This window comes from Leuciscus leuciscus (genome assembly GCF_965113295.1).
Source record: "Leuciscus leuciscus genome assembly, chromosome: 2".
NCBI classification, from domain to species: Eukaryota; Metazoa; Chordata; class Actinopteri; order Cypriniformes; family Leuciscidae; genus Leuciscus; species Leuciscus leuciscus.
In genome coordinates this window covers 3,515,593-3,542,687 of record NC_138726.1, presented here as the reverse complement: position 1 = coordinate 3,542,687, position 27,095 = coordinate 3,515,593, and the positions used below count along the sequence as shown (strand labels likewise).

General features: G+C 39.2%; 1 long non-coding RNA gene across 1 annotated transcript in view; it reads left to right on the top strand.

The window, feature by feature from the left end:
* The window catches only part of LOC309492222, a 41,980-nt gene extending 15,542 nt beyond the window's left edge, over positions 1 to 26,438 (top strand). Inside the window, exon 2 of the long non-coding RNA XR_014203477.1 lies at positions 26,340 to 26,438. This is a non-coding gene — a long non-coding RNA (uncharacterized lncRNA). The remainder of the gene's footprint in view (positions 1 to 26,339) is intronic.
* The last annotated feature ends 657 nt before the right edge of the window (positions 26,439 to 27,095 follow it).

Sequence of the window (27,095 nt, the reverse complement as noted above, 5' to 3'; positions counted from 1 at the left end):
CTCAAAAACAGTTAGACAAAAACCAACAAAACAAACTAAAACTGACCTGCTCAAATGAACAAAGCAACAGCTTATAAAGGAAAGGATGGGCCCATTACAAATTAAGAGGGGAAACAATTTAACTTTACATTCAACATATAACCTTAAATAAAGCAAAAATGTAATCAAATATCGTAAATATACAACTAAATAAATCAACTTATGAAGACAGTAGCGTTTCTTCCTCCCCCGGGCAATTCCCAGCAAATGGTAGGTCCGGGCGTAACCAATAATACTTCAATTCTGTTCCTGCCCGGACTCTAATCCTTGTCACGCCAGGATGCGGCTGCAGCGGACCATGCCTGAAGTTCATCACGGACAGTAAACTTAAACTCAAAGTAGAAACAAATATAAGTAACATATACATATAACGTAACTAATTTGTGTGCACTTCAAATCAGTAACTATGTATATAAAAATGTGCTGTAAATGTAAACATGAAAACCCAATAAAGAAGCGATTAATATTGTTTGTTTGGTGTGGTTATGATCCATTATTATACTGAAATGAATGTGAATAACAAAATAAGTTTAAATAAAGATTATTCGTGTGTGTGTGTGTGTGGTTACAACTACATTACCGCTCTTGTGCGGCCACCACTCGTGCCGTCCCACCTTCCATTAAAAGCTCTTGTTCTGCTTGGGAGAAAAACTGGGCACATTCTTTGGCCATGCTGAACAGCCAATAGCAGCGTTGCTGATCATTGTTTCTACTATTGATACATATCCCCTTTTAAACCAACACAAGAACGCGCAATTATCTCAGATAACCAGAGAATATCTAATAGGAAGAGAATTGGCACTCTCTGGTTACTTCCGGTTTCTGGACTGGCTGCAGTAACACGTCTCTGTCCATGCGGGGGCGCTCACAGACGAGTGCAGAATGAATGGAGGTCTATGGCGCTATACCAATCAAATTCCACTTTTCTCAGGATATAATTTTTTGTCTAGTAATTTGAATGTTGTATCCGAAAGGAGATGCAAAGAAATTACACATTGCTGGGTGTTAGATTTTTTACAGTCACTTATTTGCTTTAAAAAGTCTTTTAAAATGTCAATGACGTCATACACAGTGATAGTGCTTTACGGCAATCCTTCAGTCACTTTGGTGCTTTCGCGCTCTGCACTTTCTTTTCTCTCAAGGCATCGACAACACAGCTGACACAGGTAAACACACAACACAGCTGACACAGGTAAACACACAACACAGCTGACACAGGTAAACACACAACACAGCTGACACAGGTAAACACACAACACAGCTGACACAGGTAAATACACAACACAGCTGACACGGGTAACTACACAACACAGCTGACACAGGTAAACACACAACACAGCTGACACGGGTAACTACACAACACAGCTGACACAGGTAAACACACAACACAGCTGACACAGGTAACTACACAACACAGCTGACACAGGTAAACACACAACACAGCTGACACAGGTAAACACACAACACAGCTGACACAGGTAAACACACAACACAGCTGACACAGGTAAATACACAACACAGCTGACACGGGTAACTACACAACACAGCTGACACAGGTAAACACACAACACAGCTGACACAGGTAAACACACAACACAGCTGACACAGGTAAATACACAACACAGCTGACACGGGTAACTACACAACACAGCTGACACAGGGAAACACACAACACAGCTGACACAGGGAAACACACAACACAGCTGACACAGGGAAATACACAACACAGCTGACACGGGTAACTACACAACACAGCTGACACAGGTAAACACACAAAACAGCTGACACAGGTAAACACACAACACAGCTGACACGGGTAACTACACAACACAGCTGACACGGGTAACTACACAACACAGCTGACACAGGTAAACACACAACACAGCTGACACAGGTAAACACACAACACAGCTGACACGGGTAAACACACAACACAGCTGACACGGGTAAATACACAACACAGCTGACACAGGTAACTACACAATACAGCTGACACAGGTAAACACACAACACAGCTGACACAGGTAACTACACAATACAGCTGACACAGGTAACTACACAATACAGCTGACACAGGTAAACACACAACACAGCTGACACAGGTAACTACACAACACAGCTGACACAGGTAACTACACAATACAGCTGACACAGGTAACTACACAACACAGCTGACACAGGTAAACACACAACACAGCTGACACAGGTAACTACACAATACAGCTGACACAGGTAACTACACAATACAGCTGACACAGGTAACTACACAACACAGCTGACACAGGGAAACACACAACACAGCTGACACAGGGAAACACACAACACAGCTGACACAGGGAAATACACAACACAGCTGACACGGGTAACTACACAACACAGCTGACACAGGTAAACACACAAAACAGCTGACACAGGTAAACACACAACACAGCTGACACGGGTAACTACACAACACAGCTGACACGGGTAACTACACAACACAGCTGACACAGGTAAACACACAACACAGCTGACACAGGTAAACACACAACACAGCTGACACGGGTAAACACACAACACAGCTGACACGGGTAAATACACAACACAGCTGACACAGGTAACTACACAATACAGCTGACACAGGTAAACACACAACACAGCTGACACAGGTAACTACACAATACAGCTGACACAGGTAAACACACAACACAGCTGACACAGGTAACTACACAACACAGCTGGCACAGGTAACTACACAATACAGCTGACACAGGTAACTACACAACACAGCTGACACAGGTAAACACACAACACAGCTGACACAGGTAACTACACAATACAGCTGACACAGGTAACTACACAATACAGCTGACACAGGTAAACACACAACACAGCTGACACAGGTAACTACACAACACAGCTGACACAGGTAACTACACAATACAGCTGACACAGGTAACTACACAACACAGCTGACACAGGTAAACACACAACACAGCTGACACAGGTAAATACACGTGCTAGAAGAGTTTTTGTTTTGTTTGTTTCTGGTCCCGCTTCGGATGCCACGATGCCATCAAGCGGCATCGTTCATTAGCAGAATGCTAACGTGTTATGGGCAACAACAACTCAACCTGTAAGAAATCGAAAGGACATAAGTACTCGTTCATTCAATTTTCGACCTATAACCCATGTTGAACTTGCAAAACCTACAATAAAATCTGAGATTTCTCAACGGCAATCGGGTGAAAGAGACAAATTTAGCCGTCTAGCCCCATAGACTCCCATTCAGTCTGCACTCGCCCGCGATCACCTCCAGTGGAATTGTAATGGAACTGCAACCAAGATCGATACAATGGGGCTAATAGGAAGTGCCAAGGCTCTCCGTAGACGGGCTCTGAGATAACTCAATCCAGCGATACTAATCATAAACAACAGGTGTGTTCGAAGAACCCACTTATCCGGATCATGATTAGCACGATGATATCATCTTGGATGTCTCATTTGATCTCGGATGTTTTAAGCAACGTACGAAGAACGGGCCCCTGGTGTTCTTGACGGGTTTTTGAGATTTAGCCAACTTTATGTTGGCAGTTTATGTTAACAGCTATTAAGTATTTCACCCGAATGGCCATCAGTATTGACAATTTTCTGGGATGATGGATGGATGTGATCAATGAAAAAAATGGAAAGAAAGAAAGGGCAGAGATGTGGTTAGGAATGAAAAGTCAGTAGGCCTATGTAGTTTCTTCATTCACTGTGACCTATACCTGCACTGGATGGCCAATTTCACATGTATTCTGTGTATTTTCAAAATATAAAATACTGTATTTGTATTTAAATAAAAATGTTCACACAGTATTTTGTATTTGTATTTTAAATGCATTTCCATGTATTTATTAACCTGTTGCAAGAAAACTTTGTCTTTGGCCAGGCTATCCCTTTATGGATTTGAAGATTTCCATGAAACACGAATTATGGATGTCCAGAGACAAAAATCTCCTGCTGTACATTTTTAGCAGCAACTCTTTGGAACTCAAAAATAGAAGAAATAAACTATTCAAATTATGCAAGGGACAATAAAGCTCAAGTCATATAGATTTTAACTATACCACATTATTTCTCACCTTACTTGCTTACACACAAGGTACTATACACTGTAAACCCGGATAAGTAGAATCTACTTAAAAAAACCAAGGTAACTCGTTGTCTTAAATTTTTTAAGTAATGAAGCATTAGTTGAATAAGACAAGTGGACTACGTTCAATGTACTTAAGCCCATAATGGAATGGAATAGAACATTTAAGTTGAATGTACTTATAACCGAGTTACAGTAACTGAAGATACTTAGTTTAAACAATCATTCCCCACCCATTTATTTAACTCAGCTTGTTAAGTAAGCATTACTCCATTACCAATTCAACTAAATTATATATTCTAACGGGCCCAACTTAACTTTTAGTTCCTGAAACTCAAAATATCTTTCAATCAATAGAGCCATGTAAAATACACACATACAACTGCAACATTACACTGATCCAATTATATTTTTATTGAACATGTCTTTTTTTTTTAGCAACAAAAGAAACAATGCCATGGCCTAATAGGCTTCTAGTGTGTAGTTTCCTCACATACTGTATTTTTACAGCACTAGTACAGTAAAAAGCATTTACAGTACTCCACTGTAATTACCAAATACAGTATATACCACATACTTTTACAATATTAAACTTGTCTACAGCAATAAATTGTATTTTACAGGGAATGCTGCTTTTATAATTACATAATTAAAATATTATATGTTAAGGTTTCATAAGAGTAGTCACACTAGGAAAAAGAAAACAACATTTGGTTAAAAGCAAAGATCAGAAAATTGCCTTCTGTGAACATGTTGGCTGAATTTTTTAAAACATAAAATGCAATTTTAACACTTTAACAACAAACAGGTAACACTAAGCGCTTAATTAAAGTGATAGTTCACCCAAAAAATTTTAATTAGCACATGATTTACTCTCCCTCAAGTCATCCTAGGTCTATATGACATTCTTCTTTCAGACGAATACAATCGGAGTTATTTTAATAAATGTCCTGGCTCTTCCAAGCTTTATAATGGCAGTGAAGTGCTGTTTCTGTTCTGAAGTCCATAAAAGTGCAAACGAAATCCCATTCAAAGTCTGCAAGTTTTCGCAGAAGTGAGGAAACCTGTAGGCTTACAGTGGTGTTCTTGTTTTGCACAACTTGGCCAGTTTCTTTGAAGTTACTTGTCCTTTCTTTGTTTTTGATCCACGTTCAGGATTGATGTCAAGAAAGCGTCTAAAAGAGAAAAAAAACAATGAAATATTATGGACTGAGTTTATATATTTTGACAGAGAGAGACAGCACAAAAGATGTGTAAATAAAAACCAGATATCGGTTTTAACGACTAATTTGTTTGGATAAAACTAATTATCCACTATAAACACTAATGGATAAAACACTACTGATGTTGTGATCAATAACTGATATTTCTTCTGCCCTGGTTAAAATACATCAACTCAATGTGTCTGTTTACAAGCGCACTGTCAACTAACTAAACTTTTGGAAGTGGGGTTGCCAGATTTAAAGTTTTATTCTACAACTTTTGTCATCACCCAGCTCATTAACAATATCATCCCCTCATCAGGGGCCTGTTTCAATAAGGAGGTTCAACCAACTCTGAGTTGAACTCTGCTTATAAAGGAAAGGTATGAACTCTGTTCAAAACTTGAACTCTGAGTTGACTTACCCTGAGATGGGAAACTCTGAGTTTTCGGTTACAGAACAGCTGAAATAAGTTAGTTCAATCAACTCTGAGTTTAGCGCGTGCACCACAACTATAAAAAGCCATTATCAATGGAGCGCAGATATTACGAGTCACCATGGCAACAGCGCCAAACAAAAAGAGGAATTACTGTTATACAGTGATGGGTGTAATTAATTACCAAGTAATCTAAATATTGTGATTTAATTAAAGGGATAACTCTTAATTCTTCTGTAATTTAAAATAAAATCTGATGTAATTACATTAAATAGGCTACTGCATAGACTATAGAGAACAATTCTGTATAAAACAATAGTGGATTTAACATACATTTTTAAAAGGTATATTTTTTATGTAACCTTCTCCCTCTACACACTTTGGTCAAATCAAGAATAGTTCATGCAATTGTATATTGTTTATTTGAAAGCATTAAAAGTGCAGTTTCTTGTCTCTCCTTGTATTGTTCAAGTGGTTGAGGTTGACATGGGATTTAGTAATTAGTAATAAGTAGACCAAAACTTTCTAAAGATAGTAATTATTACATGAATCTAATTACACTGTTCAAGATAACATTGATAACTATTTTAGAGTAACTTACCCAACTGTTATAATATCAGAGGTGAAACTGGAAGAACAGTAGGCCTAAGTTATTCAACCTAATTTTAATTTTCATGTGGAGCAATCCTGCAGGCATTAAAAGACCATGGCAGCAGCTGAAAATTAAATATAAAAACATAATTCAATCAGGTAAGGCTTGAGCATATCATGGGTGTAGGCTACCTGACTATACATTTGACAAATTAAATGACTAATAGCATCCAGTGTCTAGCAGTGCAGCAGTATTTTTGGCTGAGGGAATTCCAGGAGGGACTTCAGAGCCAGTCACTCCCAAAGATCCAAGGGCCTTCATAAAATGTAAGAGGTTTACATATGTGTTATTTTTTAGGCTATTTTTTGATATTTCCATTTATTTTACTTTGAGGTTGGGTTTTTTGTTGGTCCCAACAGATTCTGATGGTTATATCTGTCTTTTGGAGCCTCCTGTCCCAACAGAACCCCAGGCAGTTGTAAGTCGCTACTCAATACACCAGAAATTAAATAGTGTTATAAAGTGTCCTCAAACAAATGCTCATCTTCACAGGACGATGGGGATAAATAGTTTCTGCTGCCACAGAGAGGCCTACAGAGGTAATGTTAATATTATGTGTCTACACATCAAACAATCTACCCATTCAGATTGTTTCAAATTTTTATGTGGATAATCTAAGTTTAAATCTAAGTATAAACGGGTATTCTTATCTCTCCCTCCGCCCCCAGAGTGTGGAAGAACAGCAGGAGGACGGTCCATCCACTTCTGGTGCAAAGATTACCACAGTTCAGTGATTTCCAGTAAATGCCACAGTTTAATTCTGTAGAATTTGTTCAGAACTACATTATGTAACTCTAATCTACTACTGTATTTTCAGTTGTAAAGGAGTTATATAGACTTCATCTTATTAAAAAAAAATTGAAAAAAACTGCAGTAAAAATAGCAATATTTTATTTATTAATAAAATATTAATTTTATTAATAAAAATTTACTGAAAGAATGAATGAGGTGTTTAAACACCGCTTCCCCTTTAAAAAAGGGGAGGAGACCGATAGAAACGCTGGGTTTACAGAAGAAAACCTGCTCCCGACCAGGTTAGGTTCACAGAGTAAGTTACCATGTGTCACGGTTTTGGTATGGTTTTGTTCTTGTCATGTTTGCTTCCTTGTAGTCTTGTGATCCCTTGTAGTCATGTGATCCTGCCATGTGTCTTGTCATGAATTTATTGTCTGATTGTTTGATCATTGTTCACAGGTGTCCCTTGTCTAGTCATTAGTCTTGTGTGTATTTAAGCCCTCATGTTTGCCATGTGTCTGGGTCTTGTATTGCTGATGTAACCACGTAGTAAGTTCATGTTCCTGAGATTGTTTTCGCCATGCCTTGCCATGGTTTTTGTTTCTATGTCTGATTATCATTAAACTGCATTTGGGTTCTACATACGCTTGCTTCAGTGGACTTAGTTACACCATGGTAACTGACTCTGAGTATAAGTTACCTCTCTTTCAGAAACAGGCTTGACTTACTCTGCTTTCTCAGGTTTAACATACCTCCCATTCTGAAACAGAAAACTCAGAGTTTCCCTCATTTCAGGGTTAACATACTCAGAGTTTTCACTTAACCTCCTTTCTGAAACAGGCCCCAGGTCCCATCAGAGTATCAGTGGAAAGGCAGTCATAGACTCAGTTTATATAGAGCACACATTGCCAGAATCCAGCCCAAACCTTTGTGACAGAAATAATTTAACTTAATTGCAAGCCTTGCAATGTGAATTGCATACATGACTACATGATAATGTTAAACATGACATTTACCACCAGACTAAAATGCATGTTTGCACCAATAAATGAAAATTCTGTCATTATTACTCACCCTCAAGACTTTCGTTCATCTTCGGGACACAAATGAAGCTATTTTTAATGAAATCTGAGAGGTTTCTGTCCCTCCATTGACATCAATGTCATTGCAACTGTCAAAGCCCAGAAAGGTGGTAAAAACATCAGTAAATAGTACATATAACTACGTTGGTTCAACCTTAATATTATGAAGTGACGAGATTACTTTTTGTGCGCAAAATAACCCCAAAATAACGACATTGTTGAATAATCTCTTCTTTTCCATGTCATTCTCCTACACTGTTGACGTAGTGTAAACAGTGCAGCGCTTATGGGTTCTACATCAGAACACAGGCTCACTATTGGCTAGCTCCTGGGTCATCACACACGACCAGAGTCGGCCAATAATAAGCCTACGTTCTGACGTAGAACCCAGAAGCGCTGCACTGGCTTTTTTTCAAGGCTTGCACCTTGAAATCTATAACAGGGTTTGCGTTCTCGAGCCACCAGGCACTGTTTTGTGCAGATGAGTGGGCCGGAGAGCGTTAAAGGATAACTCTTGCCAAAATGCAACCTCTTTTTGTTAATCTACCCGAGGCAAACTTTCGTTTAAAAGCATCATTAGGATGGAAACGTCACTTTTAAGTTTGACCGTATTTTCGTTTTCGGTCAAATTGCCTTTTGAATGGGAGTGTTTGGGGCACGACTATGATAGCATCAAAAATCGCTATATTTAAAACACTAAGAAGGCTCGACACAACATGAAACTGTGCTCTCAGTATCACCAGGGGCTCTACACATGAACTCCAGCATGGAGAACATTGTTTGTGTACACAGAGTTTACTAAAAAGAAAGATTTTGAACAACTCACTGAAGCTGTGTCCGCCGGCATTTTGACGGTCAAAAATAGTGGATCTAATAAATTGATTCTAGAGCTGCTGTAAAGCCTAAACAATCTATGTTACTGTACTTTCCTATTATCACTGTAAAGCTGCTTTGAAACAATCTATATTGTTAAAAGCGCTATATAAATGAAGGTGACTTGACACTGTTTACACTACGTCAACAGCGTAGGAGAATGACGTGAAAGAGTAGAGATTGTTGAATAATGTCGTTATTTTGTTTTTGTGCACAAAAGGAATTCTCATCGCTTCATAATATTAAGATTTGCACCACTGTAGTTACATGGATTATATAAACGATGTTTTGACTACCTTGAAAGTTGCAAAGACGTTGATGTCTATGGGTGGTTCAGAAACCTCTCAGATTTCATAAAAAATATCTTAATTTGTGTTCTGAAGATGAACAAAGGTCTTACAGGTTTGGAACGACATGAGGGAGAGTAATTAATGACAGAATTTTCACTAATCATTTAACTGAAAACAACTTGCACTGGCATATCTTAAAATATGTGACTGCCACTGTTTTGTCTCGAGATGCACACCAGTAATGTTTTTTTTATTTTTTTATTAGACATTTTTATAAAAGCAGCTTAAATACCCTAATTTTATTAAGGCCTAGACCCGGCTTAAGGTAAGCCCAGTATGGAAACCATGGCCATATTGTTTATACCAGTAGTCAGCTTAATAAATACTGTCAAGACAAGTCACAATTCAGTCTAATATTTATATGAATGGCAAATATGCCAATGACTAACCTCTGAACAAACTCAAGGTGCTGCCTCTTCCTGGTACTGCCTCTTCCTGGTGCTGCCTCTTCCTGGTACTGCCTCTTCCTGGTGCTGCCTCTTCCTGGTGCTGCCTCTTCCTGGTACTGCCTCTTCCTGGTGCTGCCTCTTCCTGGTGCTGCCTCTTCCTGGTGCTGCCTCTTCCTGGTGCTGCCTCTTCCTGGTGCTGCCTCTTCCTGGTACTGCCTCTTCCTGGTGCTGCCTCTTCCTGGTACTGCCTCTTCCTGGTACTGCAAGCTGAACTCATAGGAGGAGGCAAACAGCGCTGCCAGGCCAGTGATGAAGTTAGGCTGTGATCCTTTCACACACACCTTGACCTTCCAAACGTAATGTCCAGCACTGGTCGCTTAGAGATTGACCTGTAATAAAAAATAATAATATTAATAATTAAAATAACTATTGTGGGTTTCACTGTGGTTCGATGTAGTTGTCTATTCATAGTTGTATGAATAACATTTTTCACCTAAACATTAAAATTGATTAGGGTTAGAACGTTAAAACGCACTGGCATATTATTTTGCTTGTTTTAAGCATAAACTCACTTAATTTTGACTTATTCTTTCAGAAAACAAGCCAATTTTTACTTGTCTATTAAATGCTTCTTCATGTAAGAATTTTAGATTTCTGGACTGGAAACAAGAAAAAAACACTAATTAAGAAAAACATATTTTGCAGTGGGGTGAGTAAATGATGGCTTTTCATTTTAGGTTAAAACTACCCAATGTTTACATACCAAGCAATATAAAGTGTGGACTCCACTGGTAAATGTAGATTGCAGGACATCAGCGTTGCAAATTCCTGAAACAATTTTTAAAAAGGACCAAAACATAAAACATTACAGATTAATGAGATTTGTTGAATAATCTCTACTTATCTGATTTAAGGATAACACCGTCTAACTTCTCTTTGAATGGTGGGAGTAGTTGTAGGACCATGGCATGGCAATCAGGAATACTAGCCTACATTTAAAAACAACATTAGGAACATGGATTTTCTTGTGCTAGCAAAATTCTGACAACGATTCAAAAGCACGATCACAGAACTGACAACATTTTCTTTTTTTTACCACACAGATAGACTAACGTTATAACTGTGTAACACTACTTAAAAGCACTTACATTAGCACTGGACCGTCATCAGCTTCAAGGTGCTGGATACTGAAGGAGAGGTTTGATCAGGTTGGTCTGAAAACACTGCTGTGGTGGACCAGTATCCTGAATTTAAACCAAAGGTCACTGAAGGTGCAGCTGAACATGTTTAAGCTCCAAAACACATACCCAACCAGTTCAGAGGCCGCAACTATTCTGAGGAATCAGTTGCCTGAACTTCGTGGCCTTTTCAACCAAGTAGAAGCACTTGTACGACTTCTTGTGGTTGTTCCTGCCTCTGCTGAAGAGGAGAGGAGCTTCGGTGCTCCGAGGAGGATGAAGACCTGGCTGAGAAGCACAATGTTAACAGTGTATCAGTCTGTCACATTCACAAAGAAATACTGGATAAAGTCAGAAAGGAAAACATTTGCCAGGAGTTTATCCTGGTGAATAAGTACAGGAAGCAAGTGTTTTGTTCTTTCGTGTGAGAAGACGAGACAGGACAGTATAGGAGGGTGGATAGTTAGGATACATGGAGAGATGGGATTGAAAGGATAGATGGAGGGCAAGGAAAAATGTTCTTTATATTAAAGTTAAATGTTTGTTTTTATGTTTGTGAGATAGTGTGACAATCTTGCAGCTTGTGTCCCAAATAAGTAGTGCATCTATTGTGTTATCAATTTTCCCATCCTTTTGGATTACAGAAGTAATGATTACAGATCGTTTTATATTTTCAGGTACAGCGGTTAGTTTGAAATAAGTTTATTTAACAGATTTTATTCACACACAAATTGGATTCAAATAAAACATTTGGAGTTGGCTAAATTAGTAATGTCAACAGAGCACAAACAATTAGCCTAAGTATATGAACTTATTTTAACTAAGTTAACAGTGCATAATTGTTTACAGTGCAGCATGAAAGTTCTTTGATTCTTTATTTTCTCCTCATTAATTCCACACAGCTTCAATAAAGGTTCAGCACATAAGCACAAATGAGTAGGCCTACATGTGTTTTCATGGGTGTGTGGTCTAAAGCAACGCATATAATAATATAAATCAATATATAACATAACAGAAACACAATTCAATAGGCTAACTAAACAGATGCATACAATGAGATGTAGCAGAAACACTTTCATGAACAATAAGCAACATCGTTTGAATACATGAACACAAATCAATCACTACTTCTATGTAAAGCTTCCTTAAACAAGGAATATCAACCAACATAATAAATTGACTTCATCAAACAGTTAACATGAGCTGAAGTACATAAATCAAGTTGGTACTATACGCACACATCAAACGTGAGGAAAGCATGCATGAGTCTGTTTGCTACACTCACTCACTCCATGCGGACTGGTGTTTTCTATCGCCGCTAATACTGAGCGCCCCCTGCTGGAGATTGGCGGAGCAGCGTCTTAACGTGCTTTGACAGCGCGCGCTGTTTTTAGCTCAGTTTTTAGTCTTTATGTGTTCCTGGACTCAAAAAACTGTAGCATATAAATTGCAATTAATTAATTAACCTTTATGTATCCAGGCAAGTCACTTAAGAACAATATCTTATTTTCGACAACAGCCTGGCAGGAGAGATCTCCTGAAAGTCGAACAAACATGATGAACAATGAATTACGGTATGATATATTTTAAAATATGTGATATGTGTATTTTTAATTGAATCGACACACTACCTTTGATCATTGAAAAAAAAAAGTTTAGAAATTGTTTGGTTTGATTTCTTCCTGCCGTCGACTACTCAATGAAAGAACCATATTTGTATCGAGAGCATCGGTTCCCGAGCAGACTGTGGAACATCTACGTTTACACTAGTAGTGCATTTTCGTTTTAAAACGCATACATTTAGCTACGGTTAAGCCTGCCGTTAGACTATTTAGACCCGTCAGTCAAGTCCGAAGCAAGACACACGCAAGTGACATATTGCGTTATGGCAACGAAGTCTCAGACTGACAGATACATAAAAATAAAGGTGAATTTAGGCTACTTTAGTTTTGAACGTACGTTATCATGTTAATTATAATCAAATTGATTTTGTTTTATTGATCACAATATTATCACTGATATTTGTTTGAGATGGGCACATTTGATTAATTTTGGGGGGGAAATTAATGCACAGCAAGCCGTGGATTATCCCTTACATATAAGTTTATAAAGATATACATTTTCTGTCAAAACAATAGCAGTTATTTTTGCAAGTTTCATTCGAAAAAAAACATTCGAAAAAATCCCTTGGCAACCGGCCGACGCGCGTCACTACTCGTGACGTCACAGGCAGAGTCGCCCATAGAACTCTTCTCTGGTTTTCAAGCAGTTCAGTTGATTTCTACAAGCGATCTGACTAGTATTTCTGTTACATCTGTGGTGAAAAATTGCTCTAATTGTTTTATATCTATCGATCTGTGTTATATCTCATGATTTTTAGTATTTCTATTTCGATCTGTGCAATTTACGTTCAGTGAACTTGTGATAAGTTAGTGACAGAACATCAGAGAGACATCTGGAGCAATGGGTCAGTGCAAATCTCACAGTTACATTGTAAAGGAAGATGCTGCTGCATCTGTGTCACCAAGGCCTGTCCCAGAGAAAGTAGAGAAGAAGCAGAAAGGGAAGTTCCTTAGATGGGTTTTATCTCGGAAATCCAAGAAAACTTCCACCAAAGCGCAACAGAGTCAGAGCAGCCAACAGCCTGAGAGATGCTCTGATGGGGAAGCTGAACACAACTCAGTGTACAGCAAGCACAGCTGTGTGTCTTCTCCCACCAGTGTGTCTTCTCCCACCAGTGTGTCTTCTCCCACCAGTGTGTCTTCTCCCACCAGTGTGCCGGATGATGATAAAGACATTACCAGGCAAGAGCAAAGGGACATCAGCTCACACAACAGCAATCCTTCTCTGCCTGTGCCATCTATGACTGAGGAGAGCAACAACTCCGCTTCGACATCGGATGACATTTCTTGGAAGAATGAGGATGAAATTATCCATATAAGTTCAAAGGGAAAGACAGGTCAGTTTATATAACAAGCCCCAACATGACTCATAAAATGTGCAAAAAGTACCTACATTTTAACATGTTTTTCTGGACATTGTCTTTATTATCCAAATGAAAATGTGAACTGAGGATGGATTTTGGTTGTGTGAGGCACCACAATAATGTGTCCATTCTACAGCTATTTTTAATCTGAATGTTTATACTGTAAATTTTGTATGTCTCTCTTTTTTTTAACAGGGGAAGTCTCGCAGGACTATGAAACTATGAAAATGCTGGGTAGAGGATCATATGGATGCGTCTACGACGGGATCCGTTTGTCTGATTCACGAAAGGTAGTTTTTTTGCACTCTTGGAAGTTGGAATTTAAATTCATTAAAAGTTACATCAAGGTTAATTACTGGAATCATGTGACCTCTGCACATATAGTTAATTCATTGTAAAACATTCTTACAAAAAAAAATCTTCTTTTTTCTTTCCCTTGGAGAACAGGTGGCACTCAAACATGTGCTGAAGACAGAAGCCATGGAAAATGTCCGTATTGTAAGTAGGCAATTCCTCTCTTGGTTTTATTACTCTCAGAGTACACAGTCACATTAATAATAGGACATTTTAACCAAATTTTGCAGTCACAAAAGGACCATTGTCAATAGCGTATGAACTTTCGTACCAAGCAGCTTCTGTTAGTCAGCACAGTTCATTCGCGTGACTTTACCCTCACGCAAAAATTCCCATTAAAATGACACAATTTTGCCCTGAAAATTTTTGCCGGTCGACAGTAAAAGTGACCGAAACTTTAGTAACTATTTCCAGTATTTCAATTACTTAACTCTTCAAACCTATACTTACCCAAATGCAGGACATAATTCTGTAGTAATTCATTTAAATTAAACCATGTCCCCTAATTATCTCACTTTTGTATAACTATTATCTCTCCTGTAGGGTCTATTCGGCAAATCCCTTCCAAGTGAGGTCGCTATGATGGCTCTTGTGAACAAAAATCCCAGTGTTCCTCAAATAATAAAGCTGCTGGACTGGTACGAGACACCAGAGGAATATCTACTGGTCTTAGAGCGGCCCACGCCATGTGTAGATATGAGGCTGTTTTTACTGCAAAATGGTGACATACTCAGGGAATCGACGGCACGAGCTGTGATGCGTCAGGTTGTCACTGCTGCAAGAATATGCAGTGAGAGGGGCGTCCACCACAGCGACATCAAGCTGGAAAACCTGCTCATCAACCCAAACACCTTGCAGGTCAAATTAATAGACTTCGGTTGTAGCAAACGCTTGAAGAAGTCTTCTTATTCCAGATTCAGTGGTACGTATTATTCCACAAATCTATGGTGAATAAATCGACAAAAAGCTATGGAAATACAAATTCATTGCAATGGACCAAATCTTGTTCTTTCTTCCAGGCACAAGAGTTTATGCTCCCCCTGAGTGGGTCAGGCATGGAAAGTATCATGGCAAGCCTGCAACAGTGTATTCTTTAGGCGTACTGATGTATAAGATGCTGTCTGGGAAGTATCCTGGCGAGTACATCCCTCAGATGTTTGGTGAGCCCTCCTACACAGAAGACATTTCCAAAGGTGAGAGCATGTGGACGGGTCATACAGGAACTTTTATTACTGCTTAAAATAATGTGATCAGTTACACAAAGTATAACACTTACAATAATAACCGGACATCTCTCCCCTCTTCACAGAATGCAGGGATCTGATCTATTCATGCATGGAAAGTGATCCAGCCAAGCGGATTGATATGGAAAAGATCCTCCTCCACGACTGGTTCCAGGTATCGATCCTCACCTAAAAATGTTTGGAAATAAGATACCGTCATGAGAGGAAGAACGAGAAACAAAAGAAACCCAGAGAGTAGGTAAAGAAAAAACCTTATGTGCCCAAAAGAAAAAAGGTAAGGAAAGGAAGTATATGTAAGCGCTTTGAGGTCTCAGAAAAAGCGCTATATAAATGTAACGAATTATATATATATATATATATATATATACAGCTGCAAGAATATGCAGTGAGAGGGGCGTCCACCACAGCGACATCAAGCTGGAAAACCTGCTCATCAACCAAAACACCTTGCAGGTCAAATTAATAGACTTCTAATAGAGATGCACCGATTACAATTTTCTGGGCCGATTCCGATTTCCGATTTTTCATTAAGTTTGACCTGCCGATACCGATTTTAGCCGATTCCGATTAAATTTTTTCTAACCACTTTACAGCACACACAAATATTTATTTTATATCTTTTCTGTAATAGAACATTTTACAATTTGCATAGTACATATTTTTTTTGAACAGATAAACGCTATAAAATAGAACTATTTTTTTTTATTGAAAACAACCCAAACACCATATATACATTTGGATGCTGCATTAAACAAATTCTTAAAGGGAAAACAAATTTAAATAATAAATCAACTACACAGCTGATTCCAAGGCTGCGTTCCAGTCCAAAGTTGTCATGCCCTTCACTTGCTAACTTCCCTCCGTCTCGTTCACTCGGATGTACGTCATTGCGAGTGCCCACTACTGGCGGAAACTGCAATGGGCTGAACTGGAACGTCCTAAGCCCTTGATCACTTGTGCTGCGTTCCAGTCCACTTTTAGACACGCACTTGCGAACTTCCCTAAGCACTTCCCCTTGAGGGAATCCCCGCCGCCATTTTGAAGTGTGTTCCACTTCGTGAAGTGGACGAGGGAAGTTTATATGGACAGACCCTCGTTCCCTCGATTTTGACAGAGGGAGCGAGTCTACTTCAAATGTACACTTCAGGCACCTATATGTCCCACAATGCAGTACGATTGTGACATCACCACAGACCTTGTCTAATCACCACCACAACAAACAACTCTATGATATATTATTTAAATTTGTTTTTATTGAAAACAACCCAAACACCATATATACATTTGGATGCTGCATTAAACAAATTCTTAAAGGGAAAACAAATGTAAATAATAAATCAACTACACAGCTGATTCCAAGGCTGCGTTCCAGTCCAAAGTTGTCATGCCCTTCACTTGCTAACTTCCCTCCGTCTCGTTCACTCGGATGTACGTCATTGCGAGTGCCCACTACTGGCGGAAACTGCAATGGGCTGAACTGGCACGTCCTAAGCCCTTGATCACTTGGAATCAGCTGTAGTTGATTTATTATTTACATTTTTTTCCCTTTAAGAATTTGTTTAATGCAGCATCCAAATGTTTATATGTGTGTTTGGGTTGTTTTAAATAAATATATATATATATAATATATCATAGAGTTGTCTGTTGTGGTGGTGATAAAACGAGATCTGTGGTGACGTCACAATCGTACTGCATTGTGGGACATATAGGTGCCTGAAGTGTACATATGAAGTAGACTCGCTCCCTCGGTCAAAATCGAGGGAACGAGGGTCTGTCCATCTAAACTTCCCTCGTCCACTTCACGAAGTGGAACGCACTTCAAAATGGCGGCAGGGATTCCCCCGAGGGGAAGTGCTTAGGGAAGTTCGCAAGTGCGTGTCTAAAAGTGGACTGGAACGCAGCACAAGTGATCAAGGGCTTAGGACGTTCCAGTTCAGCCCATTGCAGTTTCCGCCAGTAGTGGGCACTCGCAATGACGTACATCCGAGTGAACGAGACGGAGGGAAGTTAGCAAGTGAAGGGCATGACAATTTTGGACTGGAACGCAGCCCCGTTGTGAATGCACACCGAAAAAAAATACGCGCTTGCGGTCTGTACGGACGTAATTCACGAGGTTTCCTTATATGTGTGTTGCGTGTGCACGTGTGATGCTGATGTTGCGCGATGTTAATCATGCGGCGCCCGAGTGCATTTGACCGGCATAAAATCGACATTTGTCAGACACGGCCGATCACGTGAAAATCGGCCAATTCCGGTCACCAGCCGATCAATCGGTGCATCTCTAACTTCTAAGTCTATTAAGATCCTCCTTCACGACTGGTTCCAGGTATCGATCCTCACCTAAAAATGTTTGGAAATAAGATACCGTCATGAGAACCAGAACAAGAAACAGAAGAAACCCAGAGAGTAGGCAAAGAAAAACCTTATATGCCTAAAAGAAAAAAGGTAAGGAAAGGAAGTATGTCTATATATCCATAGATGCAATTACAGGTCAAAGCACAGCTTACATGCACTATTGGTTGACGTTGAGACCAAGCGGCAACCTCCCCGTCTCTCTCTTGAAACCAACACGGAAGTGAGTTAAACTGCAATTCGTTGACTGGCCGCTTGAGGCTGGTGCCAAAAGTGAGTCAAATCTGTATCTCCCCCATGTTAAAATGCCAAATTTTACAGCAGAAAAAAACCTTTTTACAGCCTGGTGTCAGTATGTGGTTTTGGTCTATACAGCTAAGTTTGCCCTTCATGACAACTGTGAGGGGGGTGAATTTTTTTATAACTCATCCGTTTAGTTGATTAATCCTTAAAGTTCTGCATAATTAAGGGTGTGTCCACATTTGAGTGACAGGTGGATTCCCGCTGCTGTGGTCATTAGCCATTTGTCTGCTGTCTGTTAGCCGTCACGTTACCTCAGGTAATTTATCTTAAAAATAAATAAATTCCAGCTACTAATCTTAGCATTTCTGCCGTGTTTGCCGTGTCGAGATTATTTCACTGTCATAATGACTTGCTGTGGGGTTAATTGTATTAACAGATCGTCCCAGAAGAAGCCTGGACTACATTTTTTCCGGTGAGTGAAATTCTAATATAATTTCATTTATTAATTTTATTTCAAATAATTTATTTATTATTTATAATTGCATTTAAAACTTTATTACACTCCAAGATCCAACAGACTGTGATTAGACGTTGTCATATAATGTTACGCCTGCATTTCATAATTTAGCGTAACATTACTAACACTGACTATATTGGAAGTATTTTTTGACATATCCTCAAAGATATGTGTAGGAAATTAGCCTGTAATTACTCAATAGACAGTACAACGAAACAGAATGAGGACTAGCACTAGCGGTGATGTCCGCCACAAATTCTTAAGCTAAAATACATTTATTAACGTTACAACCTTTTGGACACTGTAGTAATTTAAGTTCTATTACTTGACAGTAGTCTGTGAAGGAGGTAACTATCTATTTGTTTGTGTAAAGTTTTCCTCTAGGTGATCCAGAACATCTGGACCAGTGGATGCTCAACGTGAAACGACAGAATTGGACTCCTAACAAGTATTCTCGTCTGTGCAGTGAACATTTCGAGAGTCATCACTTCACTACTGACTCCAGGGTACAGACACCTCGTTTCATACCTTACAAAGAGTCAAGCAACATATTGGTTGAAATTGGCGAAAAATTGACCATCATACATTCATTTACATTACATTACTAAATATTTGATTAGGTCACTGTTAAGGTGAAATTAGTGACACACCAGTTCAATTTAGGATTTTCGATGCAAAAATCAAGCAACATGACCACTTTTTGCCAACCTTTACATTTCAGTGCTTTTAGGGCTGCACGATATTGAAGAAAAATGCGATAACTCATTACATAATGTGATATTCTATATGCGATACGATAATGCTTAAAGTGTGTAAAATACATTTAAATTATCTTTAAAATATATTTAAAATTATATAACCTACATGCGTTTCACATTCTTTTTTTTGACAAGAAAACATCCCTAAAACTTCTGAAAGTGAACATCAGTGTTTTACTGTAGCATAAAGGCCTATTTATACTTCTGCGTCGAACTGCCGCCGTAGCTACGTCGTAGGCTGTGTGTAGCGCGCGTACCCTTCGGCGTACCCTGACGTGCACCTCTCCAAAAATGTAACAACGCGTCAATTCTACGCGGACGCAAGCGCTGTGATTGGTCTGCCAGAACCCCTCCCTCGGGGTTTCACATGCTCCCTAGGTGCGCGTCAACGCGGACAACAACGCAGAAGTATAAATTAAAACCAACACGTTCCCTACGGCGTATAGGCTCCGGCGTAGGTCCGACGCAGAAGTATAATGAGGCCTTAAGAAGTGTTATTTTAACATCAGTGTAAACCACTGGGTTTAGAGTTTTAGGTTATCCTACATTAGGTTTATTTATCAACAGAAATGGAATAATCAAATGTAAAAATAAAACACTGCTTAGTTTTCACTGTATGAATTAGATATACACTGATTCTTGTTAAAGCTACAAAAAGTTTTTTTGCGAGTTATTTTCTCTTTGTCTTTTTTTCATGACCCCAGTTATTGCAAGCTGTGGTGGTATGCATATCGCAAAATATACATTTGCGATATTTCGATAATTTCGATATATTGTGCAGCCTTACCATTTATGCAAATACGATTAAAAAAAAAATTATCTCTGTGAAATTCGTGTTTGAAAAATGATTCTCCAAGCGAGACAGCGGAACACAGAATGATTCCGTTGTGACAGTTATTGCGAACAGTTACATATTTGTTTAATAGCAATAATAATTTTTAAATGTAATCTGTACATTCATACTAGTGTTAGACCGAATAATGAAACATAAACGCATACATCTCTGTTATGAATAACAGCCATTTACAGCCAATATGACCAATAATGTTATATTTTGTATGCTTCCTGTAATTTTTATTAGGGAAGGACATGTCTGAAGGACACTGCTGTGCCAACCATTTTCTCTTTCTCCAAGGGCAAAGAACAACAGCCAAAAATAACACGCTTGGTAAGTATTGATGAGGTGGTAAGTGGCATCCCTATTTCATCTGTAAATAGTAATGAGGAGGTTGCATATGTAGACAATATGAGTAGTGCCAACAGCTATGCTGTCAATCAGAGCAATGTCATGATGATGGAAGACACATCTGAACAGGCCTTTGTTGCTCAAGATGTTGTGCATGATGACATTGCTCTGACAGTGAATGTGTGTGAGGATTATGGTTTGGGTAGCAGCGTTCAACACACAAATCGGAGTGGAAAACAATCACACTTTGGTTCTTTGAGTGATCACTGCTACTATATTTCAGAGTCTCCAAAACATTGTAAATGTTACTTGGAGCCTGCATGAACTAAGTAACATTCAATGTCTGCTTTAAAAGAAGTACGTACATACATGTGTTGTCTCAAATTAACCTCAATGTCAGATGTACCTTACTGCGAACCCCACCAATACCAGGATGATTTTCAGTTGGAGTCTGCATGAAAGGGGCCCAACTCTTACAAATCACATGCTGCGATGCTACAGTAACATGCAATATTGACACAGTTGTAAGTTATACATAGAGCCTTTATACATAGTGCCTTCCTTAACCAACACATATACCGCTGATTAAACTTATAGTTTGTGTGGGCTTTCCCATGTCACATTAAGGACTGTTCAATATCTCTTAGAGTTCGCATGAATATTGATCTGTTTGCCATTTATTATGTGAAATACATATGCAACCTCCCTGGTCAATATTTATGTAGATAGTTTCTGGAATTCAAGGATCAGTTCATGACATATTTACAAAAAATGTATATATTTAAAAAAAAGTATTCTCTCATGTTAAGTTGCCAGCTTCAAAAAGTTAACATCCATGGTTAGTTTTGTTTTATATCATATATATTGCGTTATTGAAGTGCTACAGTAATACATTAATACAGTATTTTAAGTTATGTTATAAAAAAATAGCTTTAAATCTCATTTTTATTTATATTGATTCTCATGTGATTTTTTTTGGGCCTGATTGCTGTTTTCATTACAGCTGGGCAAAATGTTAATATTTAAGGTTGTTCCTATCCCTTAGTTTTCACCATTGTATATTGCTTTTCCAGTGTTGTATGTTTTCTATTTTTTCCATGTCTTGTACCTGTCGTTTTGTAGTGTCTCGTATGTTTGTCCCGTGTTATATGTTCTCACTCATGGCCTGCACCTTGGCGTGGTGAGTGGGCTTTTAACCAAGACAGGCCATACTGAATGTATTGTACCAGTATTTTTTAACCTTGTCATCTTTCTCTCATGTAGGGTGTGTGACGTCCCCTGATTTTTGTGTGTCAGTAACCATACTCATGTTGTCTGTTGATGTGCCAGAGGAGCTGATTGCAGTATCCGTCCTCCAGATGTGGAGCGTTCTGATTCCAGCTTCCATCATGGCTCTATACCTTCTCTGTCATTGCCTGCACCATTTTGCTTTGCTTAACTTTTTGTTTAACTTGTAGTCTACTACTGATTAAAATACCCCATATCTGAAGTTGCAGTTCAGCTGTTAGTGTTTGTGGCAACTCACTTTTGATAAACACTAAAACAATAATCAAAACATCATTCTAAATTTACTTCATAAAGCAATGAAATGAAAAGTCAATGCATTCCATAAAAACTGCTCATACAACTGTGAAAGATTGAATTGAATTTATTTAATTCTTCAGTCAGGATTAAGCAGAGTCGCTGCAGAGACCATGGGATGGTGGTGGTGGGGAAGGGGGGGGGAAGGGGGGGGGGGGGGGGGGGGGGGTAATGTAGGGATGAGGAAGAGCAGAGGTAACAGTGTTATGGCTACAGGTGTTTCTAAATTAACATAAAAAACTCAACATTAGCCATGATGGTCAGGGCTATATTTAGGCCTAACAAAATGGCCCTAAAGGCAAAATTCAAAAGCAGTAACACTGCCCACTGTAAGCAGTTCACTGCATTTGGATGTGGCCTTTAAGGCAGTTAGCTATTGTATTTAAAAACATATCATTTCCCCTAGGTGTGAAATGAACTCCATCTTTCAAAAATAGCCCAGGACTGTCATGTCTAATGTGAGGGTGCTCAATCATGGCACCATTTAAGCTACGAACAAATGTAGCGATAACACTGTTAACAACATTTTTTGCCTTGTTAATTTTCACCGGATTGGCACCAGCCTTCCACCGGCACCTCTGGGTCACAGCTGAAAACATAATCGTTCGTTCGTTCGTTCGTTTATTTATTTATATAGCACCTTACAGACTACCACCGTAGTTCCAACTACGTGTCTGTGTGCTCTCGTGTATCATTAGGAGTGTCTGAAAGATGTAAACAGTGAGAGATTGTGTGACTGGTAGTGGCCGGCGCGATGCTAATAGAACCACGAGCGCGCACTCCCATATACGGGTAAAAAGAGCGAATAAAAAAACAGATAAGATGAGAAATAGGTAAATAAGATCTGTATTGCACTGTCTGTGTGCTTTTGTGTATCAATAGGAGTGTCTGATAGATGTAAACAGTGAGAGATTGTGTGGCTGGTAGTGGCCGGCGCGATGCTAATAGAGCCACGAGACGCGCGCTGCATTTGTTTGTTTTTTTAAACCTTACATATTGTGTAAGTTCGAGTGGCCGGCGCATATATCCGTGACTGGTCGAGTGGCCGGCGCATATATCCGTGACTGGTCGAGTGGCCGGCGCATATATTCGTGACTGGTCGAGTGGCAGCTCCCCCTGCCGCGCAAAGATTTGACCCCTACAGCCCTTAAGAGAGCAGCCAGAAAAATGGAGTGCAACTGGAAGAAAATTTCAGCATTTCATGGAAAGAGAGCACGATTGCATACAGAGAGGCCTTAAAAGCTGCTAGATCTGCTTATTTTTCAATCCTATTAGAAGAAAATAAACAAAACCATAGGTATTTTTTTTTATACAGTGGCTAAACTAACGAAAAAGAAAGCTTCAAGCCCAGAAATGTCCAAGTAACACAGCAGTAATGACTTCATGTACTTCTTCACTTATAAGATTGATAATATCAGGGACAAAATTATAATTATGCAACCGTCGACTACAGTATCGCATCAGGGAGTGCATTTTAGTCTCCCTAAGGAAAAATTTGATTCATTTATTGCTATAGGAGAGGAAGAATTCGCTAAACTCATTAAATCATCTAAACCGACATGTATGTTAGACCCTATACCGACTAAGCTAATGAAAGAGATGCTTCCAGAGGTCATAGATTCTCTTCTTACTATCATTAATTAATCTTTGTCTCTAGGATACGTACCAAAAACCTTTAAGCTGGCTATGATTAAACCGCTTGTTAAAAAAAACACAACTTGATCCTACAAAATTAGTCAATTACAGGCTGATCTCGAATCTACCTTTTCTGTCAAAGATACTAGAAAAGGCAGTATCTTCACAACTATGTTCCTTTTTAGAAAGAAATGATATCTGCGAGGATTTTCAGTCAGGATTTAGACCGTACCATAGTACTGAGACAGCTCTCATTAGAGTCACAAATGATTTGCTCTTAAAGGAGAACTCGGCAACTCTAGCGAACTCTAGTCACTTCTTCGCTGATTTTTCCTTTTGTTGTCGCATGTTTTCCCCACGAGCTCCCCCTACAGCTGTGGGGGGGCGTATATTTCACAACACGGTCGTAAAAAACTCACTTGCGGCGGCCTCCTCCCCCTCTCTACCGCTGCTCATGTGCGTTTGTTTTGATCGGAGCAAGCCAACTGTATCGTGTGGAACTATGTCTACCGAGGTGAGTAATCTGGTAATACATCATACATGCGTGTGTGTTTATGTCGAATTGCCGTAAAGCAATTCGTGTTTCGCGCTCGTTCTCGTTCTCGTTCTCGCTTCTCACGAGACTTCCAATTTCTATCTTGCCGGGACGGTAGTCCCCAAGTTGCAAGGTTGGTTTTCCGCCTGGGAACGCTGGGGGGAGCGGGGAAAGTCACCAATATCACCAGAACAGGTTGTTTAACCATCCAAATGAATTCTAGACAGTTTTATTAAGTTAAAAAAATTACCAAGTTCTCCTTTAAAGGGCATCTTGCAGGTTAGACTACCCAGTGAGTCAAGGTATAGAAAAATAATGTAGGAACTAGATTTAAATATAAATATATACTTCAAGTCAAGTCAAGTCAAGTCAAGTTTATTTGTATAGCGCTTTTCACAATACAGATTGTATCAAAGCAGCTTCACAGTATTAAATTAAAATAATACAACAAAGTTTGTTTCAAGAGGAATTTATTGATTGATAAAATAAAATAAAATATCCCCAAAATATCCCCAACTGAGCAAGCCAAAGGCAACAGTGGCAAGGAACCGAAAAACTCCATCAAGTGACCTAATGGTGTCCTAAAACTCCATCAGGTGACCTAATGGAGAAAAAAAAACCTTGGGAGAACCCAGGCTCAGTCGGGGGCCAGTTCTCCTCTGGCATTTATGAGCTAGAGGCCGGATTGTAGTTTGAACTGTAGGATTATATGAATGCCTGGCCGAAGAGATGCGACTTTAATCTAGTTTTAAACTGGGAGAGCGAGTCTGAGCAACGAACAGTATCAGGAAGACTATTCCAGAGTTTTGGAGCCAAATGTGAAAATGCTCTCCCTCCTCTGGTGGTTCTGGATATCCTAGGTATGACCAAAAGCCTTGAATTTAGTGATCTTAAAGAGCGCGATGGATTATAGGGCGATAGAAGATCCGTTAAATAGACTGGAGCTAAGCCGTTTAGGGCTTTATAAGTCAGTAGCAATACCTTGTAATTAATACGGAACTTTATAGGTAACCAATGCAGTGATGATAAAATCGGTGTTATATGATCATATTTTCTTGATCTCGTAAGAACTCTAGCGGCGGCATTTTGGACTAACTATAGCTCAGGGGTCGGCAAGTAACTTTGGCCGCGGGCCAATATTGTTTTTAGCCAGTAGATGGCGGGCCAGCTACACGGAGTAGGCCTATGGATACAAATTAAATACTCTTATATAGGCCTATAATTGTGGAATATGATGTGTCCATCACCATCCGTGGATCATTCATTCAATCTTTTTTTTTTTTTTTCAAATTAAAACCAAAAATAAAAAGATGAAAAACGACTTGTTTTTCCATTATTTATTTCCTGAACTGAAATGAAAAAAACGAATAAGGATGGGTTTTCTGATTGTGCTCAGATCAAAAATAGAAAAAATGAATTACTGGATTAGACTAATTTTAATTTTGATTTTTAAATTTTAATTTAACACCTTATGCATATATCAAGGAAATCATTTTAAACAGATCAAGTACTATTGTGGTAACAGATTACAGCCATTTTAATAAAGGTGTGAATAGCAATCATGCCTCATTCCGTACAGTCCGACTTTTGAACTTTATTCCTTTTTTTTTATTATTATTTATTCGGGGACACACACATACACACCTAAGGTTTAAGGAGGTCTGCGCGGGACTGTTTTTTTTTTTTCATCCCGCTCCCACAAGGTTCTATTCAGCAACCGCTTAAAATATACTCGGTGTTCACCCGCTTTATTTCCCGACCTGACGGGTCCACAAAATTTAGATCTCGTTTCCATAATCTCACATTCAAATGTCTCTAACGGAAAGAAGGAGATGAAGTAGCCTATAATAATTATAAATGCTATACAAAAATTGTGTTCGTGTCAATATAAATAGTAGGCTATTTTAACATTGTACTGTCAGCAGAGAAAAAAAATGCCACAAAAAAAAAAAAAAAGAAATATAAATAACATAAATTAAATAGGACAAAGCCTATCACTCAAATTTCTAAGCAACATAAACGAAAATCATATTGCCCTACTGACGAAATGAAGTAGGCTATTTTCTGCCGAACTATTTCAAACATCCTTGCAAAAAAAGAATGTTGTTGACTGACAATGGTTTCAGTACCAAACAGCTCCTCAGAGCTAGATGTACAGGTGGTCAGAATTAAGTGCGGATACGCGCTGTCAAAAGATGTCGGGAGTGCGAGTGGGCTATTGTCAGTCAGACCGCCCGCTCCGTCCAAAGTACACCAGAGTTCTGACCGCTAACGTCTTTTGACGCGCGAATGGACACAAAGTGGTCAAGCGTATAACTAGACGCGGCAGGCGCGAATTTGACGCGCTATTCGCGTCCGGTGTGAACGCACAGTTATACTTTAAATTGTAATCCCGCGCCGCATGATTCCCTATGGGCGTTTCACACAGTATGCGGCGGTGAAATCGCCGCGCGACTACGGCTTTTCTCAAGTAGTGGAAGAGTTTTGTGCAGCATTTAGGACTACCAAAATAATCCGGCGGGCCAGAAAATATTGCTGGCGGGCCAGTTTTGGCCCGCGGGCCGCCAGTTGCCGTTCCCTGCTATAGCTTGTTTATTGAGGATGCAGGACAACCAGCTAATAAAGTATTACAGTAATCCAGTCTCGAGGTC